The sequence below is a fragment of the Gymnoscopelus braueri genome (genome assembly GCF_963280865.1).
Source record: "Gymnoscopelus braueri genome assembly, chromosome: 22".
Lineage (NCBI taxonomy): Eukaryota > Metazoa > Chordata > Actinopteri > Myctophiformes > Myctophidae > Gymnoscopelus > Gymnoscopelus braueri.
The window spans coordinates 31,319,456-31,332,313 of NC_137624.1; the positions used below are offsets into that span (position 1 = coordinate 31,319,456).

At 41.7% G+C, this 12,858-nt stretch overlaps 1 protein-coding gene across 1 annotated transcript in view; it reads left to right on the forward strand.

The window, feature by feature from the left end:
- The window catches only part of sez6l (seizure related 6 homolog (mouse)-like), a gene marked incomplete at its 5' end in the record, with an annotated part of 81,704 nt that overhangs the window by 27,975 nt on the left and 40,871 nt on the right, over positions 1 to 12,858 (forward strand). The gene's annotated exons all lie outside the window — the stretch shown is intronic.

Here is a 12,858-nt window from a genome sequence, read left to right on the forward strand (position 1 = left end):
TTTCTGAGCACAATAACTCCCACTTTGTAAAAACTGGCCGGTGGCAACGAGCTACCGCTGCCTGATGCAATATGTGGATAATCTGGGCCAGATCATTAGTTAATGTTTGAACCTCAAATCTGAGTCCCTGGGAGATGTGATGTCATGTCATCCGTCATGTTGAACATGATTGTGAACCCACTTTACATAGGCAGTGCCCCCCCCCCCCCCCCCCCCACACACACACACACACACACACACACACACACACACACATTGATAACTACAACTCTTGTATAAGCTCATCTCCCATTGGTTACAATGTGCGGCTGTCCCAAAAACCCCAAGGCATAACATGGACATAACATGGCCATCACTTGACGGTACAGTCAAGTGATGGCGGTTCATTTGACCCTGTTCATATAAATAGGTCATTTGACACAGACGTTGTATACTGTAGAGTCAATGGAGTTCACCATTTAAGGAATACTCCATATAATTGGTCCTCACTAATGCTCATGATAATATGGTACCATTTTTGTCTACTCGGTTTGTGTCTCAGAGGAGGGCTGTGGACAGTTCAGAAACAGTGAATTTAAAATAAAGTCGATCTACAAGCTCCATTGTGAGATCTGCTATTTTCACTACTTTTTTTTGTGACAGTCCTGTATGATGAAGTAGGGCGTTAATTTACGAAAGAAAAACATAATATTGACAGCAACAAAATGAAAAAAAAAAAAAATGAAATAAAATAATTTGAAAAGTTGAATAATGATATCATGCCTAGTTGATGGACAAAGTACTATCAGCCAGCTATAAAGGTGCCTACTAATTATATTCATTTAATTTCTCTCCATACTGTGAAGGTATAGTTCAAACCGTTTATATCGTGCAGATAGATCACGTCCACTGATTATGCTGAAGAACGTCGTCTCTGTCGGGTGGAAACCTCATATGTCCAAAACTGTTACTTTTCTGGATTAAAACGTATATCAAAACATACAAGCTCAATAGATCTGCTACTTTTGATGCTTTTTGTGCGAAGCTGTAGTATGATCAAGTAGGGCATTAAAGGAGAGATCCGGACATTTTAAGTGTTATCTTTGATGTGTCGCTAATCACTCACCAACGTTGAGTTATTCCAGAGAATCCCCTGTCGTCCAGTCTGGCGACCCCCTCCGTTGGCATAATGGGAGCCCGTGTAAGAGTGAAAATCGTCTATTATAACCGATGCAAAGTTTTTGGGCGGTGAAACCGCCCCTATAAGTGAGATTTGGAAAAATGTACTAACTCCTGCGCTGTGATCTGGGCCCAGGAAATTAGTAGAATTATCCTGCGCTGTGATTGGCCAATCACAGTCTATTCAGGACTGTGATTGGCCAGTGTCACATGACACATGTGCATAGCCCTATATAAGCAACCATAACTTGAAAAAAACCAAATATTTGTTTTTTTCAAGTTATGGTTTTGTCCATCATAAAGAGTGTTTCAATAAATGTATTTATCTTTTGTACATCATTGGTTGACTCCATTCAGTATTGTGGTTAGCTAGGAAGACACCGCCCACTTCACACAGGGTGTGATTTTTTCTCTACTACTGCTCATCGTGGAGTCTCATGATACTCAAACATGCACTGAATGTCGCGAACGAGCTACCGTTCGTGCAGAACGAGATGACGCTGGTTGCTTGTTTCTTCCACAGACGCCAGGTTCTGTGAGAGAAACAAGCAACCAGCGTCATCTCGTTCTGCACGAACGATAGCTCGTGCAGCAGAGGTTTGCTGCCCGACAGCAACGATATATATTACGTAATAATTTGGGGTCATTGTAAATTGAACGGGTTATCTATTTCAGAATCACCATGTTGTTGTTGTTTTGTTGTTGTTTTAAGCAGAGAGACGGAGAGAGAGACAACTCAAATTGGACTCATTTGATATAGCAATTAACCCATTAAGACCGGGAACGCATACTGTGTCATTTTAGATTTTTTTTGCTATAACCATTATTTTTATACTTGTATACTCTCTCTCTACTATTCAAAAATAGCAGATATACAGTACAAGCTCATAGTGTGGCACAGGGTGCCGCACTATGAGTTTGTAGATCTGCTATTTTTGAAAAATCGTGAAAACTTTTAAAAGCAAACATTTGTAACTCAAATCTTTGCTTCTGGGGTAGGTGGGTCCCTGGAACAACATATTTTTTTAGATGGGGGTCCGTGGCCAAATACACCACTGATTATAGCAACATAAGTCTTTTCAGAAAACTGTTAGGATTTAGAAGACATTTGTAGAATTTACCAGAAGCAAAAATATATGCAGTATATTCAAAGATTTGCACAAAAATAGCAGATCTACAAGCTCGAGCTTGTAGATCTGCTATTTTTGAATGGCCAAAGAAATCTTAAAATGACACAGATGCGTTCCCGGAGTGAATGGGTTAAAGGGCATTTGTCATAGTAGCTATCATCATTCATACATAATTGGTCTCATGCATAAGACCCAGGAGGACACAATCACTTATATTAAAACATTATGTGTTGTTACATAACTGCCACGGTGAGAAAACTCATTCTGCAAGGAGCGTACATTTTCTATATTAATATAAAAGGTAGTTTTCTGAGTTCCCTACGTGAGTTTTCCTTGTAACTGAAGATATACAGTAATAGGCTATGTAAGAGTTGGTCTTTAAGAAGATATAGAGAGTTTTCAAAAGCAGATAAGATCAACACTGGTTTGTCTAGCTGCTGTCAACATGCAACACTACAGTATATGCAATCTGGGAACCCATTCAGTTAAAAAAAAGATATTTTCTCCTTTGTTTTTACCCCTGGGGGCACTACCTCCTTTTTTGTGTAGAAACAGTTCCTAGTAACAACAACACTACATATTTAGGGCAATGGTGCTGACAGATTTAGCTGTTAGCAGAATCTGTCTTGAAAGATTAGACACTAATAGTTAGTTTATACCGTACATGAATGTGAACCTGACTTTGACAGTTCTAATACAATACTCTTCTTCACACCATGTGAGAAGGTCATATTCTATCACTGGTAAACATAACGGTAACATTTTACTGTGCAGAATTGGGAGAAATCTCACTTCACAATCACCTACACAACTCAACACATAATAACCATAATTGACCCGGGGTCAATTATGGTCATTATGTGTCCAACTGTTCTCTAAATTAAAATTCTGCTCATCATTTCCACCAGGCTCTCCAGTGTTTCTGTTCACTTAGCTGCAGTATTTTAACATTGACCTGTTTGAATATTTATGTCTCCTTTGTACCTTATTAAAATTAAAGTATGCGATACAAGCAGAATGTCCTGCGGTGTCTAAAATGACCATATAGCGGGCAAATGAAAAGACATCATCTTAAAACCAGCCATAGAAACATGATGTCTGCTTATTAGAGTGCTTAAGGATGCAAGCTCTTCTTACAGTACTTCACTAGGCTAATTGCCTCGCAGTGTCACAGGGTCCATTTGCTCAGTTATATCTATTCTCTCTCTCTCTCTCTCTCTCTCTCTATCTCTCTCTCTCTCGCTCTCTCTCTCCCCAATTCAATTCAAAGGGGCTTTATTGGCATGAGAAAACATATGTTTACGTTGCCAAAGCAAAAGTGGAACAAAACGAATGTATGCACAGCTAAATGGGAATAAAGACATGTGTTCATTATGTACAGAATTTGTATACGTACCGAGGTCATTCGGTGTTAAAGTATGGGGATTGGAAAGGGGGGATGTAGGTACAGTAGCACGAAGGAAGATATTTTTCTCGATTGAAGTAAGTTCCTTTTACTTATAACCAGGAGAAAAAGGCTCAGGTTTTGATTAATGGAATGGGTTAGTTCTGTACCATATTAGCATTAGCCTCCCGAGTCTCTTCCCTGCTTGATCCCTGTGCGTCTCTCTCTCTCTCTCTCTCTAGTAAATAAACCTACTTATAGAACAGGTGCGTAGGAGTGAACAGCCAACGTATGGAAAAGGAAAACATCCCGACCTGCACACTGTCTGCAACATGTATTGAAGAAAACACAACGTTTTAACCACTCAAACCCTAATATGGTCCCTCAGGGCTCTATGCTAGTGTCTTTAATGTTTTCTGTTATTGTGGGGAAAGCGTTCGCTGAAAATAGACGATTGACAAGCTCACAACAACACGTCACAGCGTTGTGAGCTTGTCCGATCTGCTATTTTCCTGCGAAAGCTTTCCCCACAATACGGATTGCTGGGGTTTAAGTGGTTAATAAAATAGATAAAATAAAATGAAGGATTGAGACACTTTAAAAAAAAAAGTTGCCCCAAAATAGGGGATGCCAGTTTTAACACATTCCATGCCAGAGTTTAATCTCATAATGTACTCACCAGTGCCAGCGTTTTATTGTTGTTTTTTTGTTTTTTTCATGTCGCCACAGACCTCGCTAAATAAGTTAAAAGTGCGCGTTCATTTGGTTCTAAACACACAGCGGATCCGTGAGAAACGGCCAGCGAAAACAGTTTCCAAATGCGAGCCGCCATCTTGAAGATACAGCCGATCAACGCTAAACAGTGATCAGCGAGGAGAAAAACAACAACCGAGAAAATCGAGTTTTAAACAGGATCCCAGACAGGAAGCGGATACGATCGAAAAAAACGGAACCCGAATAATTCTGTTTCCGACCGGAAACCGGAAACGGAAATGGATCAAAAAAATTCGGAAAGTGCACCTGGGGCACTTTCAATGGGAATCGGCGGTTCGCGTAGATCTACGCGACTGGCACGCTGCGGCTTTAAATAGGTTCGCGTAGATCTACGCGATTGGCATTCAATGTGTTAATGTGGTTAACATACTGTACAGTTTAAATTAAATTGTTAGCAAATGTACATATCCAACATATCAGTCTGGTCTACACTGGTCTGACCAGAAGCAGGGATAAAACATATCCCCACCGGTCATAGAAATTAATAATCAAAGGGGGGATATCAAAAGCAGAGGGATGGATGTCCTCCCATCCCCCCTAGCAACTGGAAACTTGCAATAGAACACAGATGGTAGTTAAGTTCACCCATCAGGGGAGGATTGGCCATGGGGAGTACTACGAGAACTCCTGGAGGGCTGGTGTGTCTGTGGGCCGGTGGAAGGCTGGGCTTTTTGTCACAGTCTGTGAAACAGCCGAAGGCTAATAAATAAATAAACAGACGGGAAGGAAAAGTGACGTTTGTGCAGCCTTTTGATGATTGGCTGATTGACAGCACGTGACCTCGTCCGCTGGAACACGGCTGCAGACGGCGGGCGGAACAGAAATCAATAGGTCACCACATTTGGCGCAACGCGTCCTCTAAAAAGCTCCGGTCGGATCAAGAACGTGTCGACGTGCTCGAACAGGCCGTTCAGAGCATTTCTAGGTTCAGGTTTCTAGTTCCTTCCAGCCTTCTTTCCCCTTCTTCAGTTGTACAACGGTGTCTTGTAAACTCCGCACTCCATGGCGGAACACTATCGATATTTATTATGTTGGACTCATCATCATCAATCATAATGCCTGTCACTTTTCAGCCAGGGCTAACCTTCTTCAGACATATTTGTCAATGTATGTCAATATGTCTCTATGTAAATGCATTGATATTTTGGAGACTTTGCTCTTTATGATTTTACATTAACCACTTATATATATAGTATCCCTATTCTGGTAGGAACATTCGCTGAAAATAGCCGATCTACAAGCTCAAAAAGCGTCTCAGAGATCAGCTTGTAGGTGGACTGTTCAGCGTAAAACTTTGCACGCACACTCCCAGTAGGCCAAGGAGTAACTCCTACAAATTGTGTCCAAAACTCACAAAAATGTGTACACATTATCTCCAGAGAACTGTGATCAAGATGTATCCATCAGATTGTTAACATTCCATTCCAATTGGCTATGACTGCCTCCCAACATTTGCGGCCTGGCATAGACCTGTGATCCGAGGAGCCTACTTTTCTAGCGTGTGACTCGTCATGCGGCCACAGGTGTGTGTTTAGAGAGCATTGGTTAAAACAGTGTCAAACTAAAGCCAATCATAATCAAGGACCAGAAACTATCCATTTTAATAAATATCCAATCACAGCGGACCGTTGCAGGTGCGGCCATTTCCACAATGATTGACATTCATAAACCATGCAGGAATCAGGCGAACGTGCAGCTCTATACAGAAAATCTGATGAAAATAATGTGCCTGCATTATTTCTAAACTTGTGCGTACACAGTTTTATGCAAGCATTTTCATGACTGATGTTTGTGCACTCGTAGCATAGAGCTTGATGTTCCTGTTGCCACCTCACGTGTTTCAGAATGATGTAGCCTGTACATTGACAGTTGAATGAATGAATGAATGAATGAATGAATGAATGAATGGTTTATTTCGGTCCTTTAAACATAAACTAAACTGTATTATCTATTCATGTTCTAAGTACACAAATGGCATTGAAAAGGTGTCGGCTGAAGCCGAGGCTTATTATGCCTACCCTATTTGAAGAGTAACTTTGTATCAAAACAAAACAAAAAAGCACAGGTTCAGAACTTAGTTCAACGAAACTGCATGGAAACAATATAAGTTCTTCTAAACAAACCAAGAATGAAGAAATACGCAAGATTTTTTATCTCTCATCACAACTTTCTTGTAGCCGAAGAATGTACATTAATATGATCATAAAAAGTATTGCTTTCTACGCAATCACACTTTCGTAAAGTAACACATTATAGTGATTGCAGCAAGTTAGGAAAAAGATGATTTTTTTTAATCTGAAGGCAACGAAAACTGTGGGGAGTACACACACGCAACAGGAACCCTTCCAGCCCTGTCCTTTTCCCCTGTCTGGCCCGTGACCTAAAATGAGTTTGACAACCCCCCACCCCCCTTGCTTTAGACACATCCTGGGTAAGGTGTGAAGAGTTCTTCATGTCCTCCCTCATTTTATTAACAAAATAGATGGGATTAGGCTGCAGATTTGGCCTGAAGGACAGAGACCTTGGTCCTTGGTCTATGTTCCATGTTCCCTGCTGTGCTGCTAACCCGTTTAGAACAGATCTCCATGTCGACCTTTTCAGGCAATTCATGTAAATTGAAACGCTCCCCCTCCAGCCTATTAGTAGTGCTGCTGGACAGGCCCGGCAGCACTAGAACAAATATATACTTAGAAGGGACATTTGATTTTCATCAAAAGGGCACACAGTCACAAACTGCATAGGCTGCACTAGCCCTGCTTTCGTGTCTAGAGGGGCGGAGAGAATGCGCGTGATTCCATTGGTTCACCGATCTGTCCGTCAGCCCCCGCCCCGTCAACACAACATTACGAGCGACGCCCACTGTACTCTGGTTGGTTGTGGAAATGAAACACTTCCTATACCGGGTACACCGACGCGCTGGTCCAGGCTTTTATTTTTTAGCAAAACTAAACAATAAAAGCCTGGAGATCGAGGCTACAAACTGCACCACATGTGACCACTTTAAAGGGATAGTTCACCCCCAAAAAATACTTTTATTCTATCGATTAGTCACACCATGGACAATGGCGTCATCAATGTTAAGGAAGAAGTCATGAGTGGAGTGAGGGAGTCTGGGCCAATGATTAGGATTTCCGATTTGTTGCAGTTAAGTTTTAGGAAGTTTGATTGCATCCGTGTTTTGACGGCAGGTGGTGATCGAGGGTGGAGTGGGCGGTGGCAGTGATGGTTGTGGAGGGGACTCCACTGTTATGCCGGACTCCACTGTTATGCCGATGATACACAACTCTACCTCCCCTCAGGGGAGGTAGAGTTGTGTATCATCGGCATAACAGTGGAAATGGAGGCTGTGTCTGCGGAGCATCTGTCCCAGGGGGGAGCATATACGGGATGAAGAGGGCCAAGTACTGAGCCTTGGGGGGGACACCATGGTTGGCAGGAGATGTGAATGATTGGCAGTTGTTAATGGAGATGAATGGATGTCTGTCAGAGGAATTTAATACACAATTAAACACCCTGAACAACGGTATAGTGTGTGAGTTGCCACCCCACTGACTCAGATACACAGAGCACTCTCCAGAGGCCATTCTGACATCCTGTCATGGGGACACATTATCACTTATTGAGCCAAGCTGAGCTGCAAGACAACAAGCTTGTTCTGAAGGAACCTAAAACAGAAAACATGTTGCTAGACATCATGGTACAATAATGGACACACCAGGGACAGCAGGACTACCTGTCACTCTAGATGCATCAGTTGGGTGAATGGTTCAGCACCGCCGCCGATGGACAGCAACAGGCAGTGATGCACACTGTGACCCAACTTTGAAAACAGCATAGAGCAGAGGTCTTCAATGTTTTTCAGCCCAAGGACCCCTTAGCTGAGAGAGAGAGAGAGATGTAGCAAGGACCCCCCCACTACATATTGTATAAAAATTGTGTTGCAGATTAAACGTTTTCATAGTTTACATAGATAGCTTCATAGACTTGTGTAGCGCAGCATAACCACTTAAACCCTCAATACTTGGAAAAATGTGTACTTGGTCTGCTCTTTTTTCCTCCTACACCAAACCTCTTTGCCGGAAATAGCCGATCTACAAGCTCACAGTGAGCTTGTAGATCTGCTATTTTCGGCTGATGGAACATTAGCCGAAGAAAAGGGATTCTAGGTTTCAAGTGGTTAATGTAAAAAAAAAAGTTACTTTCACACAAAGATTTGGCGGCCCCCCTGTAGTAACTCTGAGGACCCCCTGTTGAAGACCCCTGGCCTAGAGTATAGGCTGTCTCTCAGTCATCACGGAGGCTGTAGGCTGTGTTGTCATTATTAACACAACAGCTAAGCCTGAATCATACTCCACGTACGTACACATTTCAATAAAGGGAGATCGAAACTAATTATTGAAACGCTTGGACTGAAAAGAAAATGACCGGTTGAGAGGCAGTGATATTTGTAGCAAAGGAGCCCTTACCCACATTGGCTGTTCGCAAATTGAACAAATCTGATTGGCTAGTAGTAGAGATCATGCTTAGAATTGTGATGGCCAATGGCCTAGTGGTTAAGGTGCATACCACACACAGGCTCTAATGCAGCCTGACAGTGAGTCGCGGGTATCAATATCTATAATAAATAATTGAATGAAAGGTTTTGACAGCGTGGGAATGAGACATTGATGTGGTTAAAAACCCCAGAAAAAATAAACTTGCAATTAAAAGCTTGCGTGAACATGTTCATCTCTCCATCTATTTGGACACTGGGTGTGCATGTATTTGGACACTGGGTGTGCATGTACAGCATTTGGACACTGGGTGTTCAGACTTGGACACTGGTTGTTGGGGTTAGCTACTTAAGCAGTAAACGACACTCCATATTGTGTCACTTGGCCCACATCTCTGGTGAACATATTCAATAATGCAGAGGCGTACATACTGTACATGTAGATTTGCATTTGAAACTACAGCCTGCTATATATCTTATGAAAGATAGAGCAGAAGAGGACACAGATGCAAGCAGACAGCTTCATTGTGTTGTTACCCATACTGCTATAGAAGCCCTCGCTGCAATGCACATCATGCCTGCATGCGTCGTCTTACCATTATCAGGTTGATACACATTCTCAGAATGCAGCGACGCGTGAAATCAATCTTAGAACCCACATAGGGGCACCTTGGGTTTTATAACGTCCACTGCAGCTTCGTTGGCTTAGAGAGGGTGACTTTCTATAGCTGCTGCTGTGGTGCTGGACAAAGTACTCAACCCCAGTACTTGAGTCCAAAGGATAGATACTCAACTACAAGGGAATGTTGTTCAGTCAAAGTCAGAAGTACATGCTTGACTTAAAGTATTCAAAGCTACAAATTACTCAGCACATTGTCTTTTTAAGGCCTCACTATGTAACTTGTTTTGAATGCATAAAGTGTAATTTTGTCCAATCTGTATGGTAGAGTATGTTAGTTAATACAGTATAACGTATACAATTGGGGCGGTTGTATTTTGTCTCCATGCTCTTCTATCGAGACATTTAGATCGAGTCAAAGATCATGTCTCACCTAGACACAGGGTCTGACACGAAGTTTGACCTGATGGTCAAGATTCAATTTATCCCCTGAGCAAGCAGGCAGGCTCTATATTATAGCTCAATGGTAAAAATGTCAGCACTTGCGCAGGAAACCGGGTTCAAATCCAGGGTAGAAGAGGAAAGTTACAAAAAGTAGCTTTAAAGGTATTCAAAGCTACAACTTACTCAGTACATTTTCTTTTTAATATCAGTGCATTGCTTTATAAAAATGTAGACATCTTTTCTTAAGAGTGCTAACCTCTGCTTTTGACTTGGCCGACCCAACTATTTAAATAAACCGCCTTGGAGAAAAAAAGGATTGTCAACAGAGACTCATTAGACTGGTTTTGTTCCTACCTCACTGAAAGGAGGACTATTTCTGTTATTATTCTCTGGCCTCCTTTTCATGTGTTGTTCTGTTCCCCAGGGATCCATTTTGGGGACCCTTGCTGTTTTCAATTTTACAATGCAATATTAATTTTCACATTGTTATGCAGATCACGCTCGCACTATGTCCCACTTAAACCGGATGATGCAGACAGCTTGTCCCATATTTTGTCGCGTCTCTCATATTAAGTGCTGGATGTCACAGAACTTCCTCCAGCTAAAAAACCTTCTACATCAGAGATCCACTTAAGATGTTTATTTTTTTATTTCTAATAATTGGCAGACCTTGAAAAGCTCTGCATCTATGCTTTTATTTCATCACCATTAAGACTTCAGTAACTCCCTGTACTCAAGGGCTCAGTAAAAAGGAAAAAAAAAGCTATCTCCTGTCTCCAACTCATGCAAAATTCAACAGCTAGACTTTTAACCACTTAAACGCTATAGTTGACCGGGGTCCCCCAGGGACAGATTCTATTTTCTCCCCCTCTTAGCAACAAATCGCTTTGCCAAAAATAGCAGATCAACAGGGCTCGCTCCTTTTTTCTCGTCATACCAAATCTCTTTGAAGTTTGAGCTTGTAGATCGTCCATTTCCGCCAAAAGATATGGTTCGGGCCATGTTGTCACTCATCTAAAGCTTCTTATACTGTTGGCCTTTGAGTGTCAGAATCAAATAAGATGAAGATTAAAGATTAAGATTTGACTGATGACTTTTAAGCCTGCATTGGTCTTCGTCGTGCTACGCTGCAGAGTGAGTGAAAATAGCAGATCTACACGTCACGACGCAGCCCGGTGCCTTGTGACACACTGACATGTGCATCAGTGTTTCTGTGGGAAGGTTAACGGCACAGTGCAACGGATGCAGAATATGGGGATTCTGCATGTGTGTGCGTGTGCGTGTGTGTGTGTGTGTGTGTGTGTGTGTGTGTGTGTGTGTGTGTGTGTGTGTGTACTACTATACTTGTGAGGGCCAAATGACAATTTTCCTGGTCCTCACAAAAGGATCTTTGATTTATTTGGGGAGTTATAGGCTTTATAATTAGTTAAAGATTAGAGGTTATAGGTTTAAGGGTCGGGTTAGAGTTTTATACTTAAACTTACTACCAAAAATAGCGTATGGTAGTATGGTTATGGTTTTAGTTAAAAAACAAAAATGCGGTTCTGAAATGCTGACGTCCTCAGAAGTATAGTTAGAAAAACAAACAGAAACAAGCCTCTGTGTGTGTGTGTTTGTGGGGAACAGTTTGCCTGTCTTTGCATTTCTTTCATGCCCCCCCCCCCCGTGGTCCTGTCATGCCTGACTGCCCTGCTCCTCCACTTGCTTTGTGTGTGCGTGTGCATGCTCAGCTTGCAAATGAGTGTGTGTGTGTGTGTGTGTGTGTGTGTGTGTGTGTGTGTGTGTGTGTGTGTGTGTGTGTGTGTGTGTGTTTTTTGTGAAACGATGCCGCCAGAGAAAACGTTGTCACTGTAACGTTCCTAACCGATAAAAAAAACAACGTTTGCATATCAACGTCTCCAGATGCAGAACCTTGTCAACTCAGTGCTCAGATTTCCCAGTCCAGTCAAGTACTGTGTGCCTCAATGTCACAGTAGATTACAACTGATAACCCAGCCCCGTCCCCGTCCCCGGACTAAAGCAAAATAAAATGTCACGACTGAACAATTTTGTCAGGCCATGTCCTAATCTGCCATTTGTGAAACAGCGTGAAAGGAGCACAGAGGTACACAGCACAAAGGTACAGACAGTGGTGTAAAGTAACCAAGTACATTTACTCAAGTACTGTACTAAAATGTTGAGGCATTACTCAACTTTACTTGAGTATTTCCAATTTCCAATACTTTTACTTCTACTCCGCTACATCTCAGAGGCAAATATTGCACTTTTACTCCACTACAATTATCTGAAAACTTTAGTTACTAGTTACTTTTGATTATTATTACAAAACATACATTAACCACTTCAGCCCTATATACATTTCCGCTATTTGAAAATAGACGATCTACAAGCTCACAATGCGTTGCATCGCAAAGTATTGTGAATTTGTGAGCTTGTAGATCTGCTATTTTCTAAAGATTTTTATACATTTGAAAACTTGAAATGGGACCTTCTGTATAATGAGTACTTTTACTTTTGGTACTTTAAGTACATTTTGATGCCAATACTTTTGTACTTTTACAAAAGTAACAATGTTGGATTCCAGACTTTTACTTGTAATTAATGACCGGCAGCGGTTCCAGTACCGGTCCGCTGGTCATCAAATTATTGGCTTAGGAATGCAAGAAAAACAAAAAAACATCCATGAATTCAAGTCTCCATGCATGGGGTGAGTAATGGAAGGAAAACAAGTTATTTGTTTGGGTGAACTTTAATGTCTGACTGTACCGCGTCCGGTTTACATTTCTGACTAATAAAGTATTCAATAAAAAAAAACAGACCCAAACCGAAAACGTAACCCACTGTACCCCCTTGGCAG